This window comes from Oncorhynchus masou, chromosome 13, assembly GCF_036934945.1.
Source record: "Oncorhynchus masou masou isolate Uvic2021 chromosome 13, UVic_Omas_1.1, whole genome shotgun sequence".
NCBI classification, from domain to species: Eukaryota; Metazoa; Chordata; class Actinopteri; order Salmoniformes; family Salmonidae; genus Oncorhynchus; species Oncorhynchus masou.
In genome coordinates, this window is record NC_088224.1 from 24,707,372 (window position 1) to 24,726,537 (window position 19,166).

General features: G+C 45.5%; 1 protein-coding gene across 1 annotated transcript in view; it reads left to right on the forward strand.

Moving 5' to 3' along the window:
* Positions 1-3,465: 3,465 nt before the first annotated feature.
* Positions 3,466-19,166, forward strand: part of LOC135551985 (trafficking kinesin-binding protein 1-like) — a 55,182-nt gene continuing 39,481 nt past the window's right edge. The window contains exons 1-2 of the mRNA XM_064983313.1: positions 3,466-3,616; positions 3,801-3,995. The gene's annotated coding sequence lies outside the window, so the exon portion shown is untranslated. The remainder of the gene's footprint in view (positions 3,617-3,800; positions 3,996-19,166) is intronic.

Sequence of the window (19,166 nt, forward strand, 5' to 3'; positions counted from 1 at the left end):
CTTTATAGTAACAACATTACAGAGACTTTATAGTAACAACATTACAGAGACTTTGTAGTAACAACATTACAGAGCCCTTTATAGTAACAACATTACAGAGACTTTATAGTAACAACATCACAGAGACTTTATAGTAACAACTGTACAGAGACTTTATAGTAACAACATTACAGAGCCTTTATAGTAACAACATTACAGAGCCCTTTATAGTAACAACATTACATAGCCCTTTCTAGTAACAACATTACAGAGACTTTATAGTAACAACATCACAGAGACTTTATAGTAACAACATTACAGAGACTTTATAGTAACAACATTACATAGCCTTTATATTAACAACATTACAGAGCCCTTTATAGTAACAACATTACATAGCCCTTTCTAGTAACAACATTACAGAGCCTTTTTGTAACAACATTACAGAGAATTTATGTAACAACGTAACAGAGCCTTTTACAGTGACATCATCACAAAGCCCTTTATAGTAAGTAACAACATTACAGCGCCGTGTATATTAACAACATTGCAGAGCCTTTATGGTAACATCATCACAGAGCCCTTTATAATGGCAACATTTAAGAGCCTTTATAGTAACAACATTAGAGAGCCTTTATAGTAACAATATTACATAGCCAGACAACTGCCCGGCAGCCTCCACAGCAACCCGCCAAAGCCCCCACCATTTCTCCTTCACCCATGTCCAGATAGCTGATGTTCTGAAAGAGCTGCAAAATCTGGACCCCTACAAATCAGCCGAGCTAGACAATCTGGACCCTCTCTTTCTTATATTATCTGCCGAAATTGTTGCAACCTCTATTACTAGCTTGTCCAACCTCTCTTTCGCATCGTCTGAGATTCCAAAAGATTGGAAAGCTACCGCGGTCATCCCCCTCTTCAAAGGGGGTGACACTCTAGACCCAAACTGCTACAGACCTATATCTATTCTACCCTGTCTTTCTAAGGTCCTCGAAAGCCAAGTTAACAAACAGATTTCCGACCATTTTGAATCCCACCGTACCTTCTCCGCTATGCAATCTGGTTTCAGAGCTGGTCATGGGTGCACCTCAGCCACTCTCAAGGTCCTAAACGTCATCATCATGGATTGTATTTATCATCATTAGTCATTTAGGTCAACATTGGATCATTCAGAGATCCTCACTGAACTTCTGGAGAGAGTTTGCTGCACTGAAAGTAAAGGGGCTTAATAATTTTGCACGCCCAATTTTTCAGTTTTTGATTTGTTAAAAAAGTTTGAAATATCCAATAAATGTCGTTCCATTTCATGATTGTGTCCCACGTGTTGTTGATTCTTCACAAAAAAATACAGTTTTTATATCTTTATGTTTGAAGCCTGAAATGTGGCAAAAGGTCGCAAAGTTCAAGGGGGCCGAATACTTTCGCAAGGCACTGTACATCTCACTGGTCACCCCTAAAGCCAATTCCTAATTTGGTCGCCTTTCCTTCCAGTTCTCTGCTGCCAATGACTGGAACGAAATGCAAATATCACTGAAGCTGGAGACTCATATCTCCCTCACTAGGTTTAAGCACCAGCTGTCAGAACAGCTCACAGATCACTGCACCTGTACATAGCCCATCTGTAAACAGCCCATCTACCTACCTCATCCCCATACTGTATTTATTTATTTATCTTGCTCCTCTGCACCCCAGTATCTCTTCTTGCACATTCATCTTCTGCACATCTACCATTCCAGTGTTTAATTGCTATATTATAATTACTTCGCCACTATGGCCTATTTATTGCCTAAACCCCTTTATCTTACCTCATTTGCCCACATCGTATACAGACTTTTTTGTTTTATTTTTTCTACTGTATTATTGACTGTATGTTTTGTTTATTCCATTTGTGTTGTTATATGCTTTATCTTGGCCAGGTCACAGTTTCAAATGAGAACTTGTTCTCAACTAGCCTACCTGGTTAAATAAAGGTGAAATAAATACAAATAATAACCACATTACAGAGCCTTGTATAGTAAAAACATTACAGAGACTTTATGGTGACGACCCCTCTGCCAGCTGCTGCATTAATTACATTAGAACATATATAACCTAGAGGAAATAGGAACCAGTGAGTAATAGAGGAAATGTAACATGTTTGGAATGACATTGTTTGAAATGTACTGAGTGATTGACTTCTGAATTGATTGATTGTTAGTAAGTTGAATGATATGACTTGAGGGATGTGATGTAGTTTTTAATGAGAATGTTAGATGCTGCGAGGTGTGTGAGTGAGTGTCTGTGTGTGTGTAACTGTGTGTGGTGTGTGTGGTGTGACTGCAGCCAGCTGTTCAGATGAAACCTCTGCTCACCTCTCTTCTCTCTCCATCTGCAGTCTAAAATAGAGTGGTAAACAGACATGGATATTCTAGTACATCAGCAAAGTACTGTACTAACCTGGTCCCAGATCTGTTTGTGCTGTCTTGCCAACTCCTCACGTATGAAAGTACAAATATAAGTAAATAGGGGGCCTCCCGGGTGGTGCAGTGGTGTAAGGCACTGCATCGCACTCTGGGTTCGAGCCCAGGCAATTGGCCCAGCGTCGTCCGGGTTAGGGAGGGCTTGGCCGGTAGGGATATCCTTGTCTCATCGCGCACTAGCGACTCCAGTGGCGGGCCGGGCGCAGTGCACGCTGACCAGGTCGCGAGGTGCAGTGTTTCCTCCTACGCATTGGTGCGGCTGGCTTCCGGGTTGGATGCTCGCTGTGTTAAGAAGCAGTGCGGCTTGGTTGGGTTGTGTTTCGGAGGACGCATGGCTTTCGACCTTCGTCTCTCCCGAGCCCACCATAACTACTAACAATTGGATACCACGGAATTGGGGAGAAAAAGGGGGTAAAATATATATATATATATATATATATATATATATATATATATATATATATATATTTCAAAAAAAATTTTTGGAAGTAAATAGTATCCAGAGTAGAAGCAGTGTCAATGCAGTAGTTAGTAGTTGTGAGTTGCTATGTGTCCATGCTTTGTCCATTGCATGTTTGGTTGGCAGGAGGCCAAGTGCACTGTCAGAATGTTCTAGTGGTCTACTGATTTATAAAGTGTCTTCTGTCTGTCTCTTTCCCCAACATTTATCTAATCTCTCTTCTTCACCCTTTCACTTTCTCTTTCCAACCCCCCTTCTCTCTCTCTCTCTCTCTCTCTCTCTCTCTCTCTCTCTCTCTCTCTCTCTTTCTCTCTCTCTCTCTCTCTCTCTCTCTCTCTCTCTCTCTCTCTCTCTCTCTCTCTCTCTCTCTCTCTTTCTCTCTCTCTCTCTCTCTCTCTCTCACTCTCTCTCTCTCACTCTCTCTCAGCCCCCTCTCGCTCTTCCCCTCTCTCTTTCTCAGGTTTAGACCACTGCACCTCTCCTTCCTCCGCAGGTACCTGGTAACCCAGATAGAACTCCAGGTCTGTAGGCACATGGCCCTCCATTCTCTCCCCCAGTGAGAGGTGAGCCACGCTGGCCTCCCCAGCCCCCGCCCTGCCCCCGGACCCAGAGCCAGAGCCAGAGCCCGGCCCGGCCAGCCGAGAGGAGGAGCAGTATGTGAGCCTACCTGAGCCACCCACCCCACCACCACCATGCAGGGACGCTGAGACCCTCACTGGTAGGTGTGTGTGTGTGAGTACGTTTGTAAGTCTGTGTGAGTGCGTATGAATGTGTGTGTGCATCTACTAACAAGAATGAGAAAATAGTTATAGGATGTGATGTGTCTCCTGTTTCTGGCTGTGATACTTTTCTCATTCATAAATAAGTGTACAGATGTGGACCCCCCCCCCCACCCCCTCTAGATGTGTGTAACACTGCTGACCTACCGGAAGTTGAGATCATCAGTCTGTTGGAGGAGCAGCTGCCGGTGTATCGGTTACGCGCCGACACCGTCTTCGGTTACGACCATGACGACTGGCTACACACACCGCTACTGTCACCAGACGCACGCATCGACCTGACCACAGAACAGATCGAGGAGACGCTCAAATACTTCTGTAAGTGTTTGTGTGTGAGGGCGGTTATGTGTGCAGTATAGTGTAGGGTTTTTGCTGTTCTAATGCTTGGGGAGATGACAGTTTCCACACAGGTTCTAGATCTTCTCTGTTACATAACTCAGCAAGTATATTAGATCTCTGTGTGTATAATGTATAGGCCGTGGCTCGGGTGGTTGATGTCCTGGAGGGCAGGTAGTTTGCCCCCGGGGATGGGTTGGGCAGACCACACCACCCTTTGGAGAGCCCTGTGGTTGCGGGCGGTGCAGTTGCCATACCAGGCAGTGATACAGCCCGACAGGAGGCTCTCAATTGTGCATCTGCCACCTTGCCATGGTAAAATGCGGTGGTTCGCGCTTTCAGTTTTGCATAACAGATTTCACAACATATTAAGTGTGTTCCCTCAGGCCCCTACTCTACTACCACATATCCACAACCCAAAATCCATGTGTACATCTGTGTATAGTGCGTATGATATTGTGTGTTTGTATGCATGTGTCTGTGCCGATGTTTGTGTTGCTTCACAGTCCCCGCTGTTCCATAAGGTGCATTTTTATCTGTTTTTTAAATCTAATTTAACTGCTTGCATGAGTTAGTTGATGTGTGTTAGCAGTTGATGTTATTGTTAACACAGATCCCGAAGCAAATCAGGGGGAGAAAAATAGGCTTATTCAAAGGAAACGCATCATAGCTGTTATTCTGAGAAGTCGATGTTCATTCTTCCCTGTCCTCAGTGATTCTCCACAGAACAAAGTGACAGGATGTAATTTATAGCCCCCAACCCTAGCCTGTTGTTGACCAATTAGAATTCCTTGCAGTAAAATTGGGCCAATGGCCAAATAACAAGTGTCCTGTTTCAGGCTCAATGTATAGACTATTCAGACCAATGAGATCTTGCCACATGTAGCTATGAGTCCAGGACTGAAGCCCCTACACAGATTCTAACCAGATTTTGAACTGGAAAACAACTATTAATTCCCTATTGACCTCTAGTCCTCTGTGTTGTGGATTATCTTAAAATATTCTTACATGTGGAGTAGAGTTCTATGTAGTCATGGCTCTATGTAGTACTGTGTGCCTCCCATAGTCTGTTCTGGACTTGGGGACTGTGAAGAGACCTCTGGTGGCATGTCTTGTGGGGTATGCATGGGTGTCCGATCTGTGTGCCAGTAGTTAAAACAGACAGCTTGGTGCATTCAACATGTCAATACCTCTCACAAATGCAAGTAGTGATATAGTCAATATCTCCTCCACTTTGAGCCAGGAGAGATTGAGATGCATGTTATTAATGTTAGCTCTCTGTGTACATCGAAGGGCCTGCTGTGCTTCCTTTTTCTGAGCCAATTGCAATTTTCCTAAGTCCCTCTTTGTTCCACCTGACCACACGAATGAACAGTAGTCCATGTGCAACAAAAATATGGCCTGTAGGACCTGCCTTGTTGATAGTGCTTTTAAGAATGCAGAACAGCACTTTATTATGGACAGACTTCTTCCCATCCTAGCTACTGTTGTATCAATATGTTTTGACCATGACAGTTTACAATCCAGGGTTACACCAAGCAGTTTAGTCACCTCAACTTGCTCAATTACCACATTATTCATTACAAGTTTTAGTTGGTTTAGGGTTTAGTGAACGATTTGTCCCAAATACAATGCTTTTAGTTTTTGAAATATTTACGACTAACTTATTCCTTGCCACCCATTCTGTAACTAACTGCAGCTCTTTGTTAAGTGTTGTAGTCATTTCAGTCGCTGTGGTAGCTGACGTGTATATTGTTGAGTCATCCGCATAGACATAATACACTGCCTTTAATCAAAGCCAGTGGAATGTCATTAGTAAAGATTGAAAAAAGTAAGGGGCCAAGACAGCTGCCCTGGGGAATTCCTGATTCTATCTGAATTTCATTGGAGAGGCTTCCATTAAAGAACACTGTTAGACAGGTAACTCTTCATCCACAGTATAGCAGGGGTGTAAAGCCATAACACATTCGTTTTCCAGCAACAGACTATGATCGATAATGTCAATCGCCGCACTGAAGTCTAACATAACAGCCCCAACAATTTTTTTAGCATCAATTTCTCTCAGCCAATCATCAGACATTTGTTTAAGTGCTGTGCTTGTTTAATGTCCTTCCCTATAAGCATGCTGAAAGTCTGAAAGTCCACAACTGTACATTTGGTGAAGCATGACAACTCAGCGACACAATGTCTCAACGTAGCCTTATAAGGCTGGGTTGAGGGACCCAAATGATTATAATACAAGCATTTAAAGATGCAGATGGTCTAATGGAATTCTTATTCAGTTCAAGGCACTTGGTCAAATGTTTTATTTCTTCATGAAGAGTAATAATCCTTTCTTTACAAATGAAGGTATACACTTAATAGCATGCCAGTCCCCAGCAGATTCAATGGCGTTTTCACTGTTGAATGCCAACAGTCCAAGGGAACAAACATTTCCAGGCGGCGCAGGGGACTTATATGCTCCCTCCATGGCTGTGGACGCCACCCACCCGTGCCTCGCGTAACTGTGTTGTTGTCTGACTCTTGTTGAATGTGAAGAGCAAGAGAGAATTGCAGGGGGGAGGGGGTGATGGCTGGGTCGGTTGTCAGTGGCAGGTCGCCGGTTGTGTCTTGGTGCGCACCGGTCCGGCTGTGTGTTAGCGTTTGGTGTAGTCTCTCAGAGCTGTGTTGGGCGTGTCCCCAGTGTCTGTAGTCATGGGGAATACAAAACATACGGTTACAGCATGTACTGGCCAACAACTGGAGTCACACTCACATGCTGTTTGACTTTCCTTTAGTAGTTCTATAGAGAGCGTTGTATAAGTTGAGCTCTTGGCAGCCTGGCTCGGTTGTTGGTATCCAGCTACGAAAGGGACCGCAAGATGGGCCGCGCGACGAACTTCCAGCGGTGGCAAGAGGAGGGCAACAGATGGATCATTCTTGATACACACAGGAAGCTGTTGAGTGTAAAAACCCGTCAGTGTTGAAGATGGGCAACTGGCTGGCCCTTTTGTAGACCGGCGTACCAATTAAATGTTTTTTTTTAAATAATAATAATAATAATAGTAATAATATATTTATTTATTTATTTTGGAACTCAGTCGGGGTCTCAACTTACTGTTGAGAGTTACAATAATAGAATACACAAGGTGCAATTTCGAAATTTAGTTGTGCATCAGCAGTAACTTAATTAGCCTATGTCAGCTAACATTTTTTAGATTGGCAAGTTTGTCTAGCGGCCAGCTATCTAAACATGGTCGTATTACCAACCGGGCTGGGGCCCACCGATCCTCAGTTATCATATAAAAACTGCAAAAATGTGCCTCCACCCTATGTGAAGATGTGTAGAGTTGCAAGAAATTAGCTTTTAAATTATTTATTTTTCTCTTCGCTGTCACGAGGGGGCCAGCTAAAATGTTTTGCTCACAAGGTGGGGATATGGCAGTGGGTACGCAGACCGAGGAGCCTCTGCAGCCCCTGATAAGTTCTGTTTTTTGTTATTGCTCCACCCCCATCACAGTTTCCCATCCCTGGCGTATAGTGTATTCCTGAAGAAATATCAAATGTGTCTACACCAGGCCTGGGCAAATGCCGGCTCGGGGGCCGTATGCGGCCCGCGACTGATTTAGTATGGACCACGGAATCTTGCTCAGATCACATAAAGAATTTGCGATTGTTTTGAAAAAGTATTTGTTTTGAAAAACGTATTTGTTATTCAAATTAAAAGTCCAATGAATACTCGCCTTTGTGTAATGATTTAATTTAACTCCCACCGCTTGTGGGACATTTATTTTGAAAGCATGTATAAATAACAACTGCACGAGGAGACAGTGACTGACAGGCTGACAAACACATCACAGTTACAAATAGTAGCTAGCTAGAAATTGCAGTTTTTCAAAGATTTCAAGGAAAAGGAAAGTAGACAATGAATGTAGGGTGTTCCAGCAAGAGTGGACATCTAAATATGTATTTATTAAGGTATCAGGGAAAGCTGTGTGCTTAGTGTGCAAAGAGAGCATCGCTGTAACGGTTTTCCTCCTCTTCTCTTCATATTTTAATGAAATATACCCGAACACTGAATAGAAAAGAACAAGAGAAATAAATGAAAACCAAAACAGTTCTGTATGATAAAACACAGACACAGAAAACAACTACCCATATATCATAGTGGGAAAACAGGCTGCCTAAGTATGGTTCTCAATCAGAGACAACGATAAACAGCTGCCTCTACCAGGCCAAACACAGAAATACAAAAACATAGAACACATAGAATGCCCACCCCAACACACGCCCTGACCAAACTAAAATAGAGACATAAAAAAGGAACTAAGGTCAGGACGTGACAATCACTGTCTTGAAAGACTACAACTTGTCCCGACACTTCCAGATGAAGCAGGCAGATTATTATAGGAATATGTCTTCAGAGCAGAGGGCAAGTGCATCGATAGAATTGCTTTCTCAGTTGCAAAAGCAGCAAGGACTTTTCACAAAACTGCATTCAACAAACAACCGAAATGCGAGAGCTAGCTATGTACTGTTCCATAAAATTGCTAAATGTAGCAAGCCATTCGCTCGGGGCGATTTCAATAAATCATTTTTAATTGACTCTGCAGCAATACTTTTCCCCGACAAGAAAGAGCTGTATGAAAATGTTTCCCTATCAAGACGAACAGTGACACAGCGTGTTGAGGACATGGCAGAGAATATGGAACAACAGTTGAAAGACAAGGTAAAGGATTTCACCTATTTCTCCTTGGCACTGGATGAGAGCAGTGATGCACGTGACACGGTGCAGTTGTTGATGTTCTTGCGAGGCAAAACTCCAGACTTTGAAATTACAGAGGAGCGTACAGTCAATGAAGAGCAAAACCACAGTGAAATATTTATTGGAGGAGGTTCGGAAGTGTGTGGCAAAGCTGGGACAGTGTTTTGGAAAGTTTTCCAGTGTGACCACTGATGGCTGTCCAAATTTGACAGGAAAAAACGTTGACCTTTTGAAAGGATACAAGATCAAGTAGCTGAGGTGAACCCAGGTCAGAAAATTATTTCCTGCATTGCATTATTCATCAGGAGGTGCTCTGTAAATGTGTTCTGAAAATGAGCCATGTTGTGGATACAGTCACTAAAGTGGTAAACTTCATAAGAGCAACATCTTTAAACCACAGGCAGTTTGTTTCACTGTTGGAAGAGACAGTCGGGTCATGCAGATCTCCCAGCCCACACAAACGTGAGATGGCTGAGTTTGGAGAAGGTGCAGATCTCCCATACCACACAAACGTGAGATGGCTGAGTTTGGAGAAGGTGCGGATCTCCCATACCACACAAACATGAGATGGCTGAGTTTGGGGAAGGTGCAGGTCTCCCCTACCACACAAACATGAGATGGCTGAGTTTGGAGAAGGTGCAGATCTCCCCTACCACACAAACATGAGATGGCTGAGTTGGAGAAGGTGCAGCTCTCCCATACCACACAAACGTGAGATGGCTGATTTTGGGGAAGGTGCAGGTCTCCCCTACCACACAAACATGAGATGGCTGAGTTTGGAGAAGGTGCAGATCTCCCCTACCACACACATGTGAGATGGCTGAGTTTGGGGAGGTGCAGATCTCCCATACCACACAAACGTGAGATGGCTGAGTTTGGGGAGGTGCAGATCTCCCATACCACACAAACATGAGATGGCTGAGTTTGGGGAGGTGCAGATATCCCATACCACACAAACGTGAGATGGCTGAGTTTGGGGAGGTGCAGATCTCCCATACCACACAAACGTGAGATGGCTGAGTTTGGGGAGGTGCAGATCTCCCATACCACACAAACGTGAGATGGCTGAGTTTGGAGAAGGTGCAGATCTCCCATACCACACAAACCTGAGATGGCTGAGTTTGAAGAAGGTGCAGATCTCCCATACCACACAAAAGTGAGATGGCTGAGTTTGGAGAAGGTGCAGATCTCCCATACCACACAAACATGAGATGGCTGAGTTTGGGGAAGGTGCAGATCTCCCATACCACACAAACATGAGATGGCTGAGTTTGGAGAAGGTGCAGATCTCCCATACCACACAAACGTGAGATGGCTGAGTTTGGGGAAGGTGCAGATCTCCCCTACCACACAAACATGAGATGGCTGAGTTTGGGGAAGGTGCAGATCTCCCCTACCACACACATGTGAGATGGCTGAGTTTGGGGAAGGTGCAATCTCCCCTACCACACAAACGTGAGATGGCTGAGTTTGGGGAAGGTGCAGATCTCCCCTACCACACAAACGTGAGATGGCTGAGTTTGGGGAAGGTGCAGATCTCCCATACCACACAAACATGAGATGGCTGAGTTTGGGGAAGGTGCAGGTCTCCCCTACCACACAAACATGAGATGGCTGAGTTTGGAGAAGGTGCAGATCTCCCCTACCACACACATGTGAGATGGCTGAGTTTGGGGAGGTGCAGATCTCCCATACCACACAAACGTGAGATGGCTGAGTTTGGGGAGGTGCAGATCTCCCATACCACACAAACATGAGATGGCTGAGTTTGGGGAGGTGCAGATATCCCATACCACACAAACGTGAGATGGCTGAGTTTGGGGAGGTGCAGATCTCCCATACCACACAAACGTGAGATGGCTGAGTTTGGGGAGGTGCAGATCTCCCATACCACACAAACGTGAGATGGCTGAGTTTGGAGAAGGTGCAGATCTCCCATACCACACAAACCTGAGATGGCTGAGTTTGAAGAAGGTGCAGATCTCCCATACCACACAAACATGAGATGGCTGAGTTTGGGGAAGGTGCAGATCTCCCATACCACACAAACATGAGATGGCTGAGTTTGGAGAAGGTGCAGATCTCCCATACCACACAAACGTGAGATGGCTGAGTTTGGGGAAGGTGCAGATCTCCCCTACCACACAAACATGAGATGGCTGAGTTTGGGGAAGGTGCAGATCTCCCCTACCACACACATGTGAGATGGCTGAGTTTGGGGAAGGTGCAGATCTCCCCTACCACACAAACGTGAGATGGCTGAGTTTGGGGAAGGTGCAGATCTCCCCTACCACACAAACGTGAGATGGCTGAGTTTGGGGAAGGTGCAGATCTCCCATACCACACAAACATGAGATGGCTGAGTTTGGGGAAGGTGCAGATCTCCCCTACCACACACATGTGAGATGGCTGAGTTTGGAGAAGGTGCAGATCTCCCTTACCACACAAACATGAGATGGCTGAGTTTGGGGAAGGTGCAGATCTCCCATACCACACAAACGTGAGATGGCTGAGTTTGGAGAAGGTGCAGATCTCCCCTACCACACACATGTGAGATGGCTGAGTTTGGAGAAGGTGCAGATCTCCCATACCACACAAACGTGAGATGGCTGAGTTTGGGGAGGTGCAGATCTCCCATACCACACACATGTGAGATGGCTGAGTTTGGAGAAGGTGCAGATCTCCCATACCACACAAATGTGAGATGGCTGAGTTTGGAGAAGGTGCTTAAAAGGGTGTGGGACCTGAAGTCGGAGATTGCGGAGTTTTTGCAAATGAAAAAAGAATAAAGAATGGTTGGCTGATTTTGCCTTCACCGTGGACCTCATGAATGAACTGAATTCCAAACAACAATGGAAGTGCCTTTTTGTACATCGCATGTACAGCCTTGTCAAATCCTTCAAGAGAAAATTACTCCTACTGACCCACCAAGTAGAAGCCAACAATCTCACCCACCTTCTGACACTACTAGTCTGTTCCCTGTCAAATGACCAGCAGGAGAAGTATACATCACTGCTGCGTGCTTTGAACGGTGAGTTTTCTCGTCGTTTTGAAGATTTCAAAGTGTTGGAAAATGACATGCATTATGTGATCTGAGCAAGATTAAGCAGGCCGTGCTGAATCAGTCGCTGGCCGCATACGGCCCGCGCGCCGGACTTTGCCCAGGCCTGGTGTAGGGACATGCATCTCTCGATGAACAAAACTTTCCAAAGATTTGTAGTCATGCTCAGAAGATGTTTGTACTGTTTGGGTCAACCTATGTATGTGAACAGACATTTTCAGTGATGAAATATAACAAGTCAAGACACAGATCATCTCTTACCGACTCTCACCTCTCAGCAGTCCTGTTCGTAGTGACGTCAGAAACTACCTGACTTCACTCCTCTAGTCAATGCCCATTGTAATGTTGAGTTCTCTCTTTCTTGTGCTTTTGTGCATAGCCGTTATTAACAGGAGTTCTGTCCATGGTGCTGAATGCACAGTGTGTGTGTGTGTGTGTGTGTGTGTGTGTGTGTGTGTGTGTGTGTGTGTGTGTGTGTGTGTGTGTGTGTGTGTGTGTGTGTGTGGATGGAAGCTTAACTGTGATTATATAGGTGGATGGATGATCTTTGTCCTTGGACAGAGGGGGAATACGTGTGTGTGTGTGTGTGTGTGTGTGTGTGTGTGTGTGTGTGTGTGTGTGTGTGTGTGTGTGTGTGTGTGTGTGTGTGTGTGTGTGTTTGTGTTTACTCTATTGAGATGGCCTGTGGGCATGACAGTGGGTGTGACTGGGAATGGAGGAGGGTCTGTCCCTGATTTTACAATCTCTGATTGGTTCCCTCTGTCTTCCTACCCTCCAATCAGGATGCTATGTCAGCTACAGCTCTCACTCAGCAGTACACTAGACTTTCTTACCTGAGTACTGTCACTGTGGAAAGGAGAAGAGGGAGGGAATGAGAGGAAAGAAGGATGAGGAGGATGGAGAGAATTACAGGGGATGGATGTGAGCTGGAGGACTGGTGCTATGAGGAGGGAACTGAGGGTAACACTGGTGTGTGTGTGTGTGTGTGTGTGTGTGTGTGTGTGTGTGTGTGTGTGTGTGTGTGTGTGTGTGTGTGTGTGTGTGTGTGTGTGTGTGTGTGTGTGTGTGTGTGTGTGTGTGTGTGTGTGTGTGTGTGTGTGTGTCTGTGTGTCTGTGTCTGTGTGTCTGTGGGTGTCTTTGTTTTTCTGAGAGAGAGAGAGAAAGAGGGTGAGAGTTGTGTTTAGTGTAAACCTGTTTTTCAGTTTGTTGTAGAGAGATTGTAAGACCCTATCATCAAGGGATTTAGTTCTGTATTGTGTAGAGAGAATGGTGCTTCAGGCTCATATTTGAGATTTGTCTGTAATGTGTTTAAGTGTAGCTTGTTTTCCGCTCATAGTTGATTTTCATGTTGTGGCTCCAGAGAAGTAAAGGTTATTATGTGTATAATTAAGCAATGTGTCACGCCCTGGTCTATATTTATTATGTTATCTTCATTTATTGGGTCAGGCCAGGGTGTGACATGGGTTTATTTGTAGTGTGTTTCGTCTTGGAGTTGTGTGGGGTGTATAGATTAGTCTATGGCTGCCTGAGGCGGTTCTCAATCAGAGTCAGGTGATTATCGTTGTCTCTGATTGGGAACCATATTTAGGTAGCCTGGGTTTCACTGTGTGTTTGTGGGTGATTGTTCCTGTCTCTGTGTTTGTTGCACCAGTCAGGGCTGTTTCGGTTTTCGACGTTTTTTGTTTTGTATTGTTCGTGTTTTCTTCATCATTAAAGATGTATCTAACGAACCACGCTGCATTTTGGTCCGATCCTTGTTCCACCTCTTCGTCAGAGGAGGAGTTGGAAGAAACCCGTTACAGAATCACCCACCACAAACGGACCAAGCGGCGTGGTAACAGGCAACAGCGGAAACAGGAGCAACAAAGAGAGGAAAGGACATGGGAACAGATTCTGGACTACACTACGTGGGAAGAAATAGACAGGTGGGCGGCCGACCCAGGAGGAGTGCCCGAGCCTGCCTGGGATTCGCTGGAGCAGTGCGAAGAGGGGTATAGAAAAATGGAGTTGTTGAAGCAAGCACGGCGGCGCGATAGGAAGCCCGGGAGTCAGCCCCAAATATTTCTTGGGGGGTGCTAACAGGGAGTATGGCTACGTCAGGTGGAAGACCTGCGCAAACTCCCTGTGCTTACCGGGAGGCTAGAGAGACCGGGCAGGCACCGTGTTATGCTGTGGTGTGCACGGTGTTTCCAGTGCGGGTGCATAACCCGGTGCGTTCTATTCCAGCTCCGCGTATCGGCCGGGCTAGATTGAGCGTCGAGCCAAATGCCATGAAGCCGGCTCTACGCATCTGGTCCCCAGTGCGTCTCCTTGGGCCAGCTTACATGGCACCAGCCTTACGCTCGGTATCCCCGTTTCGCCTGCATAACCCAGTGCTGGCTATTCCACCATACCGTACTGGCAGAGCGACCGGGAGTATTCAACCAGGTAAGGTTGGGCAGGCTCGGTGCTCAAGAGCTCCAGTGCGCCTGCACGGTCCGGTCTACCCAGTACCACCTCCACACCCCAGCCCTCCGGTGACAGCTCCCCGCACCAGGCTTCCTGTGCGTGTCCTCGGCCCAGTACCACCAGTGCCAGCACCACGCATCAGGCCTACAGTGCGCCTCGCCTCTCCAGCGCTGTCGGAGCCTTCCTCCTCTCCTGTGCTGCTGGAGCCTTCCGCCTGTTTAGCGCTGCCAGAGCCTTCCGCCTCTACAGCGTTGCCGGAGTCTCCTGCCCGTTTAGCGCAGCCAGAGCTGCCAGTCTGCATGGAGCTGCCAGTCTGCATAGAGCTGCCAGTCTGCAAGGAGCTGCCAGTCTGCAAGGAGCTCCCAGTCTGCAAGGAGCTGCCAGTCTGCAAGGAGCTGCCAGAGCTGTTAGTCTGCATGGAGCAGCCAGAGCTGTCAGTCTGCAAGAAGCCGCCAGAGCTTTAAGTCAGCATGGAGCAGCCAGAGCCGCCAGTCAGCATGGAGCAGCCAGAGCCGCCAGTCAGCGTGTAGCAGCCAGAGCCGCCAGTCAGCCAGACTCTTCCAGATCTGCCAGTCAGCCAGACTCTTCCAGATCCGCCAGTCAGCCAGACTCTTCCAGATCCGCCAGTCAGCCAGACTCTTCGAGATCCGTCAGTCAGCCAGACTCTTCGAGATCCGCCAGTCAGCCAGACTCTTCCAGATCTGCCAGTCAGCCAGACTTCCAGATCTGCCAGTCAGCCAGACTCTTCCAGATCTGCCAGTCAGCCAGACTCTTCCAGATCTGCCAGTCAGCCAGACTCTTCCAGATCTGCCAGTCAGCCAGACTCTTCCAGATCTGCCAGTCAACCAGACTCTTCCAGATCTGCTAGTCAACCAGACTCTTCCAGATCCGCTAGTCAACCAGACTCTTCCAGATCCGCCAGTCAGCCAGGATCTGCCGGATTCAATTACCTGGCTGGGCTTCCTCTCAGTGCTGGGCTTCCTCTCAGTGCTGGGCTTCCTCTCAGTGCTGGGCTTCCTCTGTTCCGAGCTGCCCCTCTGTTCCGAGCTGCCCCTCTGTCCCGAGCTGCCTCTCTGTCCCGAGCTGCCCCTCTGTCCCGAGCTGCCACTCTGTCCCGAGCTGCCCCTCTGTCCCGAGCTGCCCCTCTGTCCCGAGCTGCCCCTCAGTCCAGTGGGGTTCTGGGTGAGGACTACTAGGCCATGGTCGGCGGCGAGGGTGGACAATCCTAGGACGCGAGGAAGGGGGACTAAGACATTCATAGAGTGGGTTCCCCGAGCCGGAGCCGCCACCATGGACAGACGCCCACCCGGACCCTCCCTATTGTTTTGATGTGCGTCCGGGAGTCCGCACCTTAGGGGGGGTTCTGTCACACCCTGGTCTATATCTATTATGTTATCTTAATTTATTGGGTCAGGCCACGGTGTGACATGCATTTATTTGTAGTGTGTTTCGTCTTGGGGTTGTGTGGGGTGTATGGATTAGTCTATGGCTGCCTGAGGCGGTTCTCAATCAGAGTCAGGTGATTATCGTTGTCTCTGATTGGGAACCATATTTAGGTAGCCTGGGCTTCACTGTGTGTTTGTGGGTGATTGTTCCTGTCTCTGTGTTTGTTGCACCAGTCAGGGCTGTTTCGGTTTTCGACGTTTGTTGTTTTGTATTGTTCGTGTTTTCTTCTTCATTAAAGATGTATCTAACGAACCACGCTGCATTTTGGTCCGATCCTTGTTCCACCTCTTCGTCAGAGGAGGAGATGGAAGAAACCCGTTACACAATGAGGCCCAAGGGGGTGTGGTATATGGCCAATATACCACGGCTAAGGCCTATTCTTATGCATGACGCAACACTAAGTGCCTGGATACAGCCCTTTGCCGTGATATATTGGCCATATACCACAAACCCCTGAGGTGTCTTATTGCTATTATAAACTGGTTACCAACATAATGAGAACAGTAAAAATAAATGTTTTGTCATTCCCGTGGGATACGTTCTGATATACCACAGCTTTCAGCCAATCAGCATTCAGGGCTCGAACCACCCAGTTTATAATAATGTTTAATAATGTGTTATAATAGGTTTAAAGAGGAACTGATGGAGCTGTGTGATGTTGAGCTGGTTCAGTGTGACCTGTCCACCCTCAGGCTCAAAAACACTCCCTTACATCATATGTCTCAGTTTCTCAGCGTCTCGATTCATGTTTGTTTTTGTACTTGGTTTAATGACAGAATGTCGGATTTTAGGAAGTGTCTGTCTATTGGAGGTTGAGGAAGCTGAGGAAGCTAAAGAAGCATTGTATTTTATGGATGCTCTAGCTCTCTTTAACTGTAATTTAGTTAGAAGTTTATTGTAAAGATGGTTGATTTAGAAGAGGCTATGTTATGTTTTAGTGAGTTTCTAGGTCATTACTAATTAAATTGATAATTATAGTTCTGATCGATATCAGCTTCAGGCCTATTGAGCACGTCAGCCGTGTGCGGCATGGAAAATAGTCCCCTTGTCTGAACCCTCAGTGTGTTCCAGGAAAAGTATTCCCCAGTAGTGATGCACGGGTTGACTCATAATCTGGGGCAGGCTTAGGGTAATGAAATATCGTGTGGATGAAGGGCGGGTGGCTTGTGGGCGGTCTGAATAAAGAGAAAACAATACCTTAAATCCATAAAGGTATCATTGTTGTGCAATAATATATCTGTTACGAATCCCTTTTGGCCCGACAGTCTAGGGGGGATGGTAATGAGACCCGTAACATAACTCATGCAAATTATAATTGTGACAAAGTAAAAGTGTGAACGAAATAACCACGACTACTGAAATCTACCGTCAAACTCAGGGTTTATTAATAAACACACGGTAATGTGGGGAGCAGGAAAAGGGGCTGAGCTGGACCCAAGGAAATAAATAATAAGTATTCAAAAACACCCCTAAGCTAGACTAGCCTACTTTAACAACAGCTAACTAACTAACCAAAAATACAGTGGGTGGTCCGCCCAGTTCTAACTAGTGTATTTAACAAAGTCTACCTACGGGTAGTGTATGCCCATGGGCGACTTGTCTTGGTTCCCCCTTTTCCCACCAGCAAACAAACACCATAACCAAAACAATACTCACAGGTGAGGACAAAGTGCTATGGAGGTGCTCAAACAAAAGAGAGGTTAATACACAAAGAGAGAGTGAAACACAGAGACCTACAGACATGGCATTACAGAGAGATTGAGCTCTAGAGCAAACAACTGACAGGGTTTTTAAACCAAGGGAAAGGAACTGTGATAGGGTAGGAAAACAGGAGGAGGTGTGTCTTCTGATTGATGATTGGATTGGTGACTGATTGGGGAGTGATGATTTTCACCTGTGAGGGGAGAAGGAGAGAAAAGAACACAGGATACACACACAGGATACTGGTATCCGTAACAATATCTATAGGCTACACATTGAGTTTTTTTTCTTCTTGTTTTAGTTGCTGAAGCCTAAGCTTACATGCGCAAAATAGCCTACACGGCAATCTGAAAATATTTTTGGTAATGGGCAAAAAAAGTTCACGTCGATCCATGGAGGCAAAAAGGACATTGTGTCTGTGGTGTTGCGTTTAATTCAATACGAGAAAAGATACACAATGGAGAGTTGAAAATAAAGACAAGGGAGGGACAGAAAAGCCATGTTTGAGGAAGATTTGGTGATTATGTTATGTGTGATGAATGTGAGGTGCAATACAAATTTGACAGTCACAAGATGGGGTCTTCAAATAGGCCTATGTCACATCAAGGGAACTGTAGCCTACTGTTCAGATGGATTAAATGGAAACTGGAATCTGGACACTGACTGTAGGTCTGTAACCTCTCACATAGCCTTAATATTAACTCTTGTAGAATTAAGCATTTCTTGCAGTAAAATTATACACCACATATATGCAACATTTAGACTGGGAACATGAGTGGAGAAATCTGATTTCCTTCAGCATCTTAAGAGAATGTGAATGCAAATAGATACCGTCTGTAGAGGGGCTTCTTTATCAGCATCATAAAAGATGATATTATTTCAACCACATAAAATATACATCCAAACTGAAATCTTATCAGAAACATGTTGGGCCGTTTTCACAGTTTTCTATTTCCTTACAACTGGTCAAACTGGTGTCATTTTGAGGTTTTGCACAGAGAATCTTTCAATTTTTTGTTTTGTTATTGAACTTTTCTCCCAGGTCCCTAATTGTCTTTGCTCTGCAAAAGAAGCAGAGATGACAGAGAACATTTTACCCATGGCAACTACATTAAAGCATTCATTCTATTGATTTCTGACATTGTTCTGGTGAGCAAGGGTTTATTAGTGTTCTAGGGCAACATATAATGACAGAAGAGAAGCTATATGTATCTAATTGTAGACAAGTTGACTATCAAATAGTCTACCAAAATGTTGGAAATTATGAGCAGAAACGTACATGTACAGCCTTCAGAAAGTATTCATACACCTTGACCTTTTCCATATTTGGTTGTGTTACAGCCTGAATTCAAGATGGATTACATTGTTGTTGTTTTCTCTCCAATCTACACACAATACCCCATAATGACAAAGTGAAAACATGTTTGTAGAAATGTTTTCATATTTATTAAAAATGAAGTATTCACACTACTGAGTCAATACATGTTATAACCACCATTGGCAGTGATTACAGCTGTGAGTGTTTCTGGGTAAGTCTCTAAGAGCTTTCCACGCCTGGATTGTGCAACATTTGCCCAATATTATTTTCTAAATTCTTCAAGCTCTGTCAAATTGGTTGTTGATCATTGATCACCATTTTCAGGTCTTGCTATAGATTTGCAAGTAGATTTAAGTCAAAACTGTTATTCGACCACTCAGGAACATTTACTGTCTACTTGGTAAGCAACTCCAGGTGTAGATTAGGCGAAAAGGG